The following is an 11798-nucleotide window of genomic DNA, read 5'->3' as shown; positions in this document are numbered from 1 at the left end:
CGAAGGAGATTGTGGTCACCATGCCGGTTCAAAATCTCTGGTGGCTAAAGCGCTTCGCCATGGCTTCTATTGGTTAACTGCTCATGCTGATGCGGAGGATCTGGTCAGACGATGTGATGGTTGCCAAAAGTTTTCAAGATGTGCTCATGTGCCGGCTCAAGAATTGAGAATGATTCCAATTACTTGGCCGTTTGCGACTTGGGGGCTAGATATGGTTGGCCCTTTCAAAAGGTCCAAAGATAAGAAGACCCACCTCCTGGTGGCAGTTGACAAGTTTACAAAGTGGGTGGAGGCAGAACCTGTTAGCAAGTGTGATGCGGCCACGGCGGTTCAGTTCATCAAAAAAGTGATTTTCCGGTTTGGCTTTCCACACAGTATCATCACAGATAATCGTACCAATTTGTCCAAAGGTGCCATGAAGGAGTTCTGCGAACGGGAGCACATCCGGCTCGATGTTTCATCAGTGGCACACCCACAGTCCAATGGTCAAGCAGAAAGGGCTAATCAAGAGATCTTGAGAGGCATCAAGCCCCGGCTTATGGTTCCTTTGCAGAGAACACCGGGTTGTTGGGTAGAAGAGTTACCATCTGTGTTATGGAGCATCAATACTACACCCAACAGATCAACAGGATACACACCGTTCTTCATGGTTTACGGAGCGGAGGCGGTTCTCCCCAGTGATATCCGTCATGACTCACCCCGTGTGGCGGCTTATGTTGAAGCGGACAATGAGACAGCACGGCAAGACGCTTTAGACCTGTTGGATGAAGAACGTGACATAGCAGCCGCCCGCTCGGTGATTTACCAACAGGATCTTCGTCGTTATCACAGTCGCCGAGTCAGAACCAGAACCTTTCAAGAAGGAGATTTGGTGCTTCGGCTCATCCAAGATCACACTGATATGCATAAGCTATCCCGACCTTGGGAGGGACCTTTCGTGGTCAGCAAGAATCTGCACAACGGGTCGTACTATCTGATCGATATTCGAGAGCATAAAGACTCACGCACATTAGAGGAGGAGACCAACAGGCCATGGAACATAGCTCATCTTCGGCCTTACTATACCTGAGCCATTGGCTCTACTTGTTTACATATTACAACGATGTATATATTATGATTAAATATAATAAACCGGAACCTCAGCTAAAGCGGGGTATCTATCCTTTTACATCATGTGTGGTTACAAGGAGTTGTTCTAAAGCGCCCTCCGGTTTACCCCTTGAGTTAGCTTTTCGAAAAGCATCATGCTATATCACTTGGGGGCTTGGTCGTGTCCGAACAAATGCAACACCTCTTGATAGGCGAGAGCCACCAGATCACTTGGGGACTTGGTCACGTCTGAACCAGTCACGCCTCTTGATCGGCCTAAGGCCACAGAATCACTTGGGGGCTTGGTCGAACCCGAACCATTGCCATGCCACTTGATCGGCATAAATGCCACGGTTTCATTTGGGGACCTGGCTGACTTGAACCATAGCTACACCTATCGGGAGCTTGGTCATGTCTGACCATGGTAACGCCATCTGATCGGCTCAAATAAGCCTCTTTTTGCAAATGTTTTTATCATTGCCTTTGCTTCACAATTTTCTTTGATAGATATTTCTTTCTTTTTGTTGCGTTTTCTAAACCGACAAAATTTTAAAACCGGTTCACACTGTCAATTGACGGAACACGGTTCATTTTTAATCCGGAGACTATTTGCCCGGTTTGATTTTTTGTTAACATCCTATTACAGAGAAACATGGTGTTTATTATAACCCGGCATGGTTTACATGGTAAACCGGCATCATATATATACAGGAGCTGCTATCTCCTCCAACAGTGTGGGTTTATAAAACTCTGCTTCAAGATTGGCCAAGCCAACTTCATGCCCAACGATGGCAGGTATTATGTATCTCAAAAATTTGGTCATATACTTAAAAATTTGGGATTTTTTGATTTCATGTATGCAGACATCATATTCCGCCTGACGGTACAACCGCGGTGGCACTTTAAGATTTTTTATTGCAGAAAGTACTTTGGAAAGTTAATCACCCAAAGGAAGAGCAAGTTGAAGTAATTATGCACAAAGGCATATCAAGATCAAAAGTATCTACTAGCCTATTACAAGGCAACACGGTGCCCACAATAAGATCATTGTTTTTCGCAAGGGAGAAGCAGTTTTAAACTGGCTTCCAGTTCAAGCTTGGCCACCAGCCTGTCCTGATGGTTGTGGATCATCCCGCGCTGCTTCAGCTTCAGTTTCTCTACCAAGCGGCTGGAAATCAACAATTGTCTAGTCGATTCCCATTAATGCTTGAAAGACAACTTCATCATGGATCGGCAATGACTGGTCAATATCGGGAGCGTAAGTATGCTTACGGATTGGAGGGATAAGATTTTCTGCTTCATGAATTGGTGCAGGTATTCGCTTGTTTTGATTGGCATATTGGGCTTGATAATGAGACAAGTCTGCTTCTTCAGCCAATTGACAAGCTAGCGGATGCACCTCCTGGTTTATTGCTCGCAGATCCGCTTCACTAAACTCTGACCCGTCTTCCTTCAAGCTGGGACAGCCCTGAGCCGCTTCAATAGGATCAAAATCCGGCACCCAAGCTTTTGCCCGGATTAAGGCATTGATCGCACCGGTTCGAGCAGCAGATTTCTTCAGCTCTTCAACCCGGGCAGGAAGCACCGACAGTTTCATCAGAGTGTCCTGAATCAAAGTGGGCGCCGGCTTGTTGTGGTATGCAGTACAGATGATCCGCTGTGCACTAGTGTACAGTTGTTCGATCACGTGTAGGCGGCTTTCAATTTTTTCCGCACATCTGACCCCAAGTGACCAATGCGTGTCCCTGAAATATCACCAAGGGTTAACAAACAGGTAGCTCTGTAAGACGGCAGAATCAATTCAAAAATCAAACCGGCTTACCAAAGATTGCAGCGGTCATGGCATGCACGTGCCGCTTTATGCTAGTCAGTTCATCCACTACCAGTTTTAGTGCAGCCTCGGCGTCTTCTACTCGTTTGGTTAAAGCGGATTTTTCAGTAGCCCAATCCGCCCGTTCCTTCTTGAAATCTTTCTTAAGCTGTTCCATGACGCTTAAGGCGCTGGTCAATTCCTCTTTTGCTTTTGAGGTTTCAGTCTGTTGGGACTTCAGATTTTCTTGGAGATCGGCGATTTGGGTCTCTTTTGTCTTCAGCTCAGCCTGCATACACACAATTATGTGATTCAGCAAGCAGTGCGAGAATTGAAGCACCAACTACATAACAAGTTATGCACTTGGTGCTTGGGGGCTAATGCCTATTTGATCGTCATCTTTCAATTGATTACAAAGTCCCAAGCTCAATACAAGTATTCAACTTGGCACTTGGGGGCTAATGGCTATTTGTTCAAAAAAGTTCTGATGCGGAGATATTAATTACTTAAGTCCCGGTTTAACTACACTAAGTTAAACCGGCCCTTGGGGGCTACATTAGCAAATTTCGAGGCATTAAGATTTATATTAGTAAGTCCCGGTTTGAAAGAAGATTACAAACCGGCCCTTGGGGGCTAGGAGAGTCAGCAAGAATTGAAGCATACAAGCAGGAAAGAGCATATGGAAGTTACCTCATTTTTATCTTTCATCATGTTAACCAGACCGGCTTCATAGTCACGACTGGTATACAGCCGGTTCAGATAGCCGGAATGGATGTCTTGGGCGTTCAGAGCAGCGTAAGTCGCCAGATCAACATTCCACTTACCTTTGCCAAAGGCAGCAAATTCTTCCTTGGCAGTATGTTTAGACAAAGCGACATGATTGCCTAGCTCTGTGCGACCAATGCGAGTAATAACAACCTCATCATCCTTGGCATCACCGGTTTGAACTGGGGTCATTGGCTTATCAGTAGGCTTTGTTGGATTGGTGGATTTCTCAATCCGGATGGGGCTTGTGGGCTGGTTGACAGGACTTGAGGTATCAATAGGCCTCTCTTCAGCAATAAGATCGTCATCTCGCTGTGGTGGATCATTGGGTATGTCTTCAGGAATAGCCGCTTCAAGATCTGGTGTTTTGCCCGGTTCAGGGATGGCATCCTCCTCAGCCGCTTTATCCAGGCGAGCCTTCTTGCTCGGCCTAGGCTTGGCCCTGAAAGGAAGAACAAAGTCAAATACAACATATGTTCCAAGGTGATGTACCAGAAATATTAAGATAAGTATGGCTTACCCAAGCACCGTTTTGAGCGGTGGCAGCTGAGTGGCCGAGGACTCGCCAGAGGATGAGTGGGAAGTAACCTGATAATCGGAGTCAGATGGATTAAGAGGTTGACGAAAATAGCCCGCTTTACAACAAGCACTGACAAGCAAATTAGAGACCTCTGAACGGCGTTTCTGAACCGGACTGTTCGATAAACCGGTGGAGGTAACTACCTGGTCGCTGTGCCGGGTTGTGCGGCGAGCTTCGTGCTGTTGGGTCTTCATAAGAAATTTGGGATCCAAGTAAGCGAGAGGATGAGAAAATTTAACTTTCCGGTTTGCCTAATGGATTTTTAGTGAAGGCAAAGGTTCTGAATCGGAAGAGAGAATAATTACCTCTGCAGCATCAGCATGGCTGGCTTCGGCATCATCCTGACAAATATCACCATCAATAAGACGCATGAAAAATAAGCCAAGTGAGTCAAGCCCTACCTCAAGGTCCGGATTATCCACATCATCATCAGGGGCCGGATTAGAGGATGCAGTGGTTCTTTTCCTGTGGGCAGTCTTCTTCACAGCTTTAGTCTTTTGCCGGGTTGATCTTTCCGGTTTGTCTGGTTTTTCTGGTTTCTCCTGCGGCAGTTTCTTGCTCCAAAACGGATCATTGCCCTGGTTACACAGACATTGATATTAAACAATGACCAGACATATCAATAACAGGTTCAGCAAAAGGAAAAATCAAACTCTTACAGCTGGCGGTTTGTTGGTGGCACAGAAGGGAAGCAGGGCCTTTTAGCACAGATGTGTTCCGGTTCATTCAGCATCTTATTCACAGCTTATGTGATTTCTTCGTCGTTGAGATGGATGTTAGCATGTCGGAGTGGGTCATCAACACTGCCAGTATACTCGCACATCAACCCAGAGCGCTGACTAAGGGGTAGTATGCTCCATGATATCCAACAGCGAGCGAGATCAACCCCTGTTAAACCGTTGGCCATGAAGGCTCTGAGCTTGGACAGTTGAGGAGCGTATTTGCTTCTCTCCTTGGCAGTCAACCTTTGCGGAAAGGGGTGTGTATTGCTAAGCCGCTCCGGACGAAAGCCAGGCAAAGGATTTTCACTAGCAGGGGAGGTGTCTTTGCAATAGAACCATGTTTGATTCCACTCTTTGGGGTGGCTATGCAGCTTGGCATGAGGGTATGTGACCTCTTTCCTTTTCTGAATCGCCACACCGCCCAATTCCGTATTGGAACCATCAGAAAACTCAGTACGGCGGTTTAGATGGAAACAGTCTCTGAACAACTCCACTGTGGGCTCCTCTTGAAAGAATGCCTCACAGAGCACTTGGAAGTGACACATGTTTGTAACAGAGTTGGGACCAGTGTCTTGTGGGTGGAGTTGAAAATCGGCTAAAACGTCCCGGTAAAATTTAGAGCCGGGCGGCTTAAAGACCCGGGCTAAGTGATCTACGAAAATGACGACCTCTCCTTCTTGAGGTGTGGGAGGGCATTCTTTGCCAGGAACCCTCCAATGGATGGTATCTTTGCTGCCTAAGGCGCCGATCAGGACTAAATCATCCAGTTGAGCCTTTGTGACGCGAGAAGGAACCCAGTTGCACTCATATACTTGCTTGGCCATGATGAAATCTACAAGGTCGGTGATCCCGGTTCAAAAATGCATTGATTAAGGTACATTGGTATGTGCAATGTTAAACCGGAGACAGATCTATCTAAACCGGAGTTCTATGAAGAAACAACATCTGGCGGTTCAACAAGGGGACTAATGGTATATACCGGTTTGGCAATTTTTTCTACAAAGTTAAACCGCCTGGTCTAAGCATTGAAGTAGATGAGTAAGTTTACAGAAACAGATTTCACAAGACTTCTCTACAGCGACGGATCTGAAGCAAGTTCAGAAAAGAAGGAAAATATTCAAGGTTCAAAAAAGAACAGTACTGAATCAATGGGCAGAGATATATATAGATCTATGGTCTTGAAGCATAAAACTGAAGGCGGATGCTAAAACCTACCGCCACACAGAGCAAGGATTCACAGATGCATCTAGGAGCTATCGTATGAACATGAAACAGGCGATGAACACTAGAAGAACATGAAACCCTAGAGAAGATCTGTGTTGAAAAGAACAAAAGACTTACTGGAGATGAGAAAGACGCGGAAAGTTGCCACGGTGCTCTGGTGCGCCCAGGTTGATGCAGCGGCCAAGGTTGATGCAGAGGTTGACGGTGGCGGCGGAGCTCCGAAGCTGGGCGACGCGAGGAAGACGAAGCAGAAGGGCACGGAGTGGGAAAAGAAATGACCCTTCGGTTCTATTTATAAGGAAAGGGACAGGAGTCAGGCGCGAAAATCAAGGGACTGTGGGTCTGGAAATGAAGATGTCGCCTTAATTGTCGCAGACCTATTAAGGTCCTTTATAACAGATGACGTCACGCCGATTTACAACGACCAGAGAAGATGACATCATGGCGGTTCAACAAACTACAAGAAGATATTGAAGATGAAGATTTTTGCTAAAGGATTGACATGAACATATTCAAATCAATCTGGGGCCTAATGTTGGGGATATCACTACTGGGCGTAAACCGGCCTATCTGGGCCGGGTTAACTTCGTCAGTAGTTAAGTATGTTAAAGCCCAAGAAGGCAGATGAGGGCTCAAGGCCCATGGTCAGTTCAAGGCCTGTAGCCGTAAACCGGTGTTGGTATTTAACTTGTATTGTAAGTTAGGTATAAGTAGAGACCAAACCGGATACATCTATGAGCCGGTATTGGGACTCTGTGAACCGACGGGCGTCACCCATGTATATAAGGGGACGACCCGGCGGCGGTTCAAGGACAACAGAGAACAACTCGAGACTTAGGCGAAGCTTGTTTGCTCCCTAGTCATCTAAACCCCATCAATTCCATCACAACCAGACATAGGCTTTTACCTTCATTGAAGGGGCCGAACTAGTATAAACTCTCTTGCGTCCCTGTGTCCGCTTTAACCCCTTCAAGCTAAACCCGTCGCGATGGCTCCACGACTAAGTCCTTTCTCTAGGAAATCTGCCGTGACAAAACCACGACTCACGTGCTTGGGCTCTCTAGGTGGGGATGCGCGTGAGATCGATGCTCTCGGCCATGGTAGCCCAGCTGGACTGGAGACGACTTGTGTGTGGATGCGTGCAGTGTGGAGGGAGCATGAAGGCTGGGTGCGCTGATGGGTGTGGGTGAATCATGCTAAAGACACGGCTCAGTGCTAGGTGAGGCAGAAGACGAACTGGAGTAAAAAAACAAAGCCCAGCCTTCCGGGTCGAGGCGCTCGGCCACGGCCGCGGCACTGATGCATAGCAAGCCAGGTGCTACATTGGAGGGCGTGTCGGATTTGCAGCGGAGGTTCCTGCACTGTCACTGTGCATAGAGAGCAGCGGAGGAGCTTGGACCTGACGAACCAAGGACAAATAGGTGCACTGAACAAAGGAATCGTCAACGATGAGACCCTACTAGATACATGCGGCAACGAAGAGAGGTTGAAACACTCGCCGGCAACGAGGTCCGATGGAGGAGCGCTCGAGCTCGACAGAGATGGACGGAATAGGGTGCAATCAATGGGGAAAAGCTGATGGCGAGGTGTGGATGCTCACGTAGGGTTGGTTGGTGGAGTCGATCGAACTCGGGGACGACGGGCGGCGACAAATTCCGAGGGCGATGTCCCAGACCCGAGGAAGAAGGAGATGAAAGCGACAACGTCTTGGCGTTTCACGACGATGAAGAGGACGTCGGGGAGGAAGCGCCAGAGTATTTGTGGTTACGTGCGAGGGTGAGGAAGATGACAATGAAGGAGGCCTCGCAAACGACGGCAGAGGCTGATCGTGGAGGCGTTCGGCTCCATGTAGAAGAGGAAGCAGGGAAGATGCCATCATGGAGGGAGTAGATCGCATCGGCCCTGGTCCCTCCTGGCTCCTTGCCTTGAAGAAGACGAGTCGACCCGGAGCGAAGACAACGACGGAGGATGGTCATGGCCGCAGCGGAGCCATGGGAGTGCTCCAAGAGCTCTCTGGTCTCTGCCTCTTGAAGAAGAAGGAGAAACAGGGGAAGGGAAAAGGGTGGCGGCGGCGAGAGGGAAACCCTAGGGGGTGCGGGATGTTGGCTTTATAGGAGGAGCGCGACATAAGATCGGCCACGGTGGCCATGTGCTTCCCCTAGTTTTCACCGTGAGAGAAAGAGAGGGAGGAAGAAGAAAAGCAGGGAGACGGGTCGCTGGCAGGTGGGGTCGGCGGGGTGATCGGCTGACCATGGGGAAATTTTACCAGGGATGGAGAGAGAGGTGGGTCGTGGCACTACTGATAGGCCTCGGCTGGCCATATGCGCGAGCTGGGCTCCTGTTGCTGCTCTCCTCCCTGCCCTTCTCTTTTATTTAGTTTCTTTAGACAGAAAAAATAGAAGGGAGAATAACATAGGGAGATTGGGAAGTGTGGTAGAGATATGAGAATATATATATATATATATATATATATATATAACCCTAGAATTATGAACTATTTGAATAAAATACTCTGGCATTATTTAAAGATAGAAAAATAATTCAAGTTTGAATTAAATTCAAACTTGACCCATTTTTGAACCTGTCCAGAACTTTTCCAAAATGAATGAAATTTGGAGGAGAGACGTATGGCAAGGTTTAAGATTTGTAGGAAAAGAAAGAATATTATTTGAGGCAGGAAAATGTCACTTGCAATAATGGGTGCAATTTGAAAGAAGGAAGAAGTGTAATGCTTTGCACTTGGAGAAGGGCCTTGAAGAAGAGATGAAGAAGCAAAAAACATAGGAGGAGGAAAACAAGATGGAGAGCACAACCAACACATCAACATGAATAAAGCAACCCACATGGTGATCATGATGCAATAAACGACAAGAGGCATATCAAAACATATAGCATATAACAAAGTGAGATGAACATGGAAACAACAAGGATGGTGCAATGCAATACAACCAGTAAGATGATCAATGTGCAAGAAGCAAAGATATGATAAAGCACTCAACATGATCATGGCATCAACATATAGGAATGAAATATGCAAAACAATTATGCTAATGCAATAGACATAATAAACACATGGCAACAACTAAAATAAATGGAAGGGCAACTGAAGCGTCGGTCTCGGGGCATTATACCCCCTTTATATATGTGGGAGGGGGCACCCCAAAGGCACACCAAGTCTTCTCTTAGCCGTGTGTGGTGCCCCCCTCCACAGTTACACACCTCGGTCATATTGTCGTAGTGCTTAGGTGAAGCCTTGTGCCGGTAACTTCATCATCACCGTCGCCACGCCATCGTACTGACGAAAATCTCCCTTGTCCTCAACTGGATCGAGAGATCGAGGGACGTCATCGAGTTGAACGTGTGCTAAACACGGAGGTTCCGTACATTCGGTGCTTGGATCGGTTGGATCGCGAAGACATTCCACTACATCAACCGTGTTACTAAACGCTTCCACTCGGCCTACGAGGGTACATGGACACACTCTCCCCGCTCGTTGCTATGATTCTCCTAGATAGATCTTGCGTGATCATAGGAATATTTTTGAAATACTACGTTCCCCAACATGAGATTGTCAATGAATGTCAGGTGAACAAGTACATTACTAGCCCTTGTGCACCCCTTGTTAACCCTTTGCATCCTACCCTTGATGAGTCTATTGACATGATTCGCAACCTTAGAACTGTCAATCTTATTACTAGAGGTTTGCCTAGAAATTTGTTCAGTTACTTGCCTGCTCTCGATTGTGCCTACACCATATGGAGATTTCTTGAGGAACGATTTCCAAACTATTCCTTGCAAAACTAAGATGAGATTCTTCATAAGTCTATTGCCTTGAGTAAGATGAATTCCAATGATCCTAAGTTTGGTGATTGTTTTTTTAGCTTAGTAACCTCATGCGTGCCAAAGGAGATGATGGAATCATTAGCAATATCATCTCTGAAGCCATTAGAATTCATAAAGATGAACATTGTGATGATCATATATCTAATGTATCACTCTCTCTAGGAATTGATCAATCACAAGACGATGTTGAACATGGATAATATGATGAGGATGATGATAGTGGCTTTGATCTCAATGAGTCTATGAGACATTTTGGTCTTATGGCTAATCTCCGCGGCTACATGGCTGGAGGAAAGGAATGGGTTCTTGATAGTGGATGTACCGATCACACGACCGGAGACAAGGATATGTTTCATGAGCTTGCTGAAAACAACGGCCCTCGAAAGTATGTCACTTTTGGTGGCAACTCAAAGGGTAAGGTGGTTGGCCTTGGTAAGGTGGCAATTTCACATGAAAGCTCCATACAAAATGTTATGCTCGTTGAATCTCTTGGATATAATTTACTTTCTCTATCTAGACTTGCTGACTTTGGTTTCAATGTCCTATTTACTGAAGTAGATTGCCAAGTGTTTCGTAGATATAATCATAAAATGGTGTTTATCGGTATACGTAGAGGTGATCTATACATTGTTGATTTCACTAAAAAGGCTCAACCTAGAACTTTCTTAATTGCTAAATCTTTTAAAGGTTGGTTGTGGCATAGAAGGTTAGGTCGTGTGGGTATGCGAACTTTTGATAAGCTTATTAAAGGTGATCACATCATTGGAGTGAAAGATGTTATATTTGACAAGGATAGATTGTGTAGTGCTTGTCAAGTAGGAAAACAAGTTGGAGGAAGTCACCCCGTGAAGAACATCATGATCATGAGAAGATCGCTCGAGCTACTTCATATGGATCTCTTTGGTCCCAACGTCTATAAAATTCTCGGTGGAAACTCTTTTGGTCTAGTCATAGTCGATGATTTTTCAAGATTTACGTGGGTGTTCTTTCTTGATGATAAATCGCAGGCCCAAAAGATCTTCAAGAACTTCGCTAGGAAGGCCCAAAATCAAATTGAAGTGAAGTTCAAGAAGGTTCGAGCAACAATGGAACGGAGTTCAAGAACGCAAATGTGGATACCTTTCTTGATGAAGAAGGGATTGCACACAAGTTCTCGGCTAAGTACACACCTCAACAAAAATGGATTTGTTGAGAGGAAAAACCGGACTATTATTGAGATGGCGAGAATGATGCTTGATGAGTACAAGACGCAAAAACACTTTTGGGCAGAAGTGGTTGAGACAGCTTGTCATGCAACAAATCATTTATATCTTCACAAGATACTCGGCAAGACGGCATACAAGCTTCTCACCAGAGACAAAGACCCTTCGAAAGTAATCCAAGACTTGTCTATTGGCAAGATTCATCCAATGTAGGTGAAGGAGAGTACCTCGTTCGTCCAAGTGGAAGCTTCTACCTCACGACAAGGTGAACCAAGATTTGACACGGAGGCATCCACAAGTGGGACATGCCAAGATGAAGAAACCGAGGAAATACACCAGGATGAACCTCATCAACCTCCTTCTCCACCTCGACAAGAGAACGACAACATCAATAACGAATAAGGCCAAGAGGAAGAACAAGATGATGATGAAGATGTTCCACCCCGACCCAAACAAAAGCTCTTACGAATTCGAGCAAGAGTGTCACAAGACCATCCCGTCGAACAAATCTTCAATGATATCCAAACCGGGAGAATCACTCGCTCTAAAACTCGCTTGGCTAA

The sequence above is a fragment of the Triticum aestivum genome, chromosome 3A (assembly GCF_018294505.1).
Source record: "Triticum aestivum cultivar Chinese Spring chromosome 3A, IWGSC CS RefSeq v2.1, whole genome shotgun sequence".
Classification (NCBI taxonomy): Eukaryota; Viridiplantae; Streptophyta; class Magnoliopsida; order Poales; family Poaceae; genus Triticum; species Triticum aestivum.
This window is presented reverse-complemented; position numbering follows the sequence as displayed.